The sequence below is a fragment of the Athene cunicularia genome, assembly GCF_003259725.1.
Source record: "Athene cunicularia isolate RWA chromosome 3 unlocalized genomic scaffold, athCun1 chr3_part1, whole genome shotgun sequence".
NCBI lineage: Eukaryota > Metazoa > Chordata > Aves > Strigiformes > Strigidae > Athene > Athene cunicularia.
This window is the reverse complement of record NW_020799097.1, coordinates 72,178,655-72,180,915: the sequence shown is the minus strand read 5'-3', so window position 1 is coordinate 72,180,915 and position 2,261 is coordinate 72,178,655.

Sequence of the window (2,261 nt, the reverse complement as noted above, 5' to 3'; positions counted from 1 at the left end):
CCGGGCGGGAGCGGGGACAGGGGGAGCCCCGGGGAGCCCTGTGCCCGGGCCCGGCTCGCCAAAGCCCGTCTGCCAGCAGGTCGCGGCTACGAGAGAGAAATGCTGTTTCTAGCGGACCTGGGCTTATTTCTGGGAGACTGAAGGCGAGGGTAGCTGTCTTTTTAGTCTTCTGTTTACCCCACAGCAAAATATGTACTCAGTTTTGAGTAGCGCTGTAAATAAAGTAAAATATAATAACTGAAAGGCATTGGTCTGCAAAATAACAAAAACTTAGTGCTTCCAGCTAGACCCTTCAAAGCTGTGCCCTGTCTTACCCTGTTCTGCTTTTGAAAGAGAATGAATCTGTGTGAACTGGAAGGATTTTGTGCGGCTTTCAACCTCTCTGCCCATTCAAAGACTGGATGTGTAACAGCTCCACCATAAATCTCAAACACCGCTCAGCTAACCAGGGGATGGACCTTCACTGATGCAAACCCCCACGAATGCAGATCCTGCCTGTGTCTAGCTTTAGTTGCCTCAAGCCTTTGAGTCCTAGAAGACTTCTCTATTTTTTGTTTTCAGCACTTGTCCTCGGGCTCATCTGCCCTTTCTCCTCCAGCAAGGTTGATGCTGGTGCACAGTATTGATCTCACTGCAGTACAAGAGGTGCAGCCGAAATACTGATTGTCACTTACCTTGTACAGTGTAGTACAGTGAACGTCCAAAAAGTACAAGTGCTTGCTCAGGAGGCTGATAGAGTGAATCATTAAAAATACCTGCTGTCCATTGTGCCTCTTGACATTCATTGTGCTATAGCTGTGACTTGTTTTATTGACTCATTATAAGGATATAATGCACTGGGGAGTCAGTAACTTGCAAAGGGAAGTATCTGCTGTCCCATAAATTGTTCCTCTAATTTTGTAACACATTACAGTTTAAAGGCAGGTCATAATGTTCCCAATCAGTTACCAAAAGGTAGGTCTCTAACTAAAAATTACTCGGTTTTGTGAGGAGCTGAGAAACTTACTTCAAATTGGGGCACTGAAATCAGGCCAGTTTGATTTAACTGCTGGTGGAATCTAGCTCTGAAAACATGGGCTGCCATCTCCAAGTACAATGCTTGCCTTTTAGAACAGACCCAGGGAATGAACAAGCATAAAAATATTCCAGACACCTTTGAGATACTATTCAGTGGCACCGCCCCTGCCTGCACCAATGAGAAGCATGATGCCTTGAATGAAGACACAGTACAAGTGCCATCAGCACTGGATGTGCATCTGCTTGACCCTGGACAGGTTCTTCATCTGGGACACCAAATCCACACTCTGCATGTTGTACAAGAGGAAAATGGGGAACTGGGATAAGTAAGGGTCTGTTTTCTCCCCTCCATGTACCCTTGCACAGACTGAGTAGCTAACTGTACAAGTAAGTTGAATCATACCAGGGGCTGCTTAGGTTTTTGAACAGCTGGTTGACTTTCCTTCCATTTACGAATCTGATACATATTAGTATGCTAATTTCTTCCAACAAATTTTTGAGTTGCAGCATTGAGAGCTGCAGCAAACTACTTACATATGTTTTAAGTTTTGTTTATTACTTATTTTTCAAATGTCAGCATGCACCAAAGGGCTGCAGGAGCCAATCACTTCTCAGGGACAAGAAGACTGCGAAACCTTCTGATGGGGAACAGTCCGTGCAGTCTTCTGCCTACAATAAACTTTTTTTTTTTTTTTTTTTCCCCAGTATGTGGGCAACAAGACAGAATATCACAGAGATTAAAAAACAGATTGAAGCTCTCATTGTGTTTAAGATGCAGTGTATATTAGGATATGGCATTTGTCTAATGATGAGTCTTATGGCTGAGGTGTTAAAAAAGAATTAGTCTAGTTAACTTAGGCACCAGACAGCTATTGATATTAACAGGAGCAGTCTGATTGACTTTTAAAGTCTCCAATTATAATCCTTGCTGTAATTATGATTATGCTTCTCTGCAGAGCACTACTGAGCCTCCACTTTTGACTCATACCAGATTCCTACTGAAGTCAGCAGGAGCTGTGCTTGAGACAGGGCTCTCATAGGCAGTACTGTTTGTCTGAAAGCAAACAAGCTGTTCCTGTAAATTGGCTACCTAATATGGACTGGTTTCCCCTTTGTATGGTGATAGCTCTAATCAAACATACAGCTTTTGCTTTGTTCTGCCACAGGAACAAAGTAAGGTTTAAGGGGCTGGTGGTCTGGAGTATTTTCAGACTTGTTGAACACTGTAAGTCTTAACTAGACTT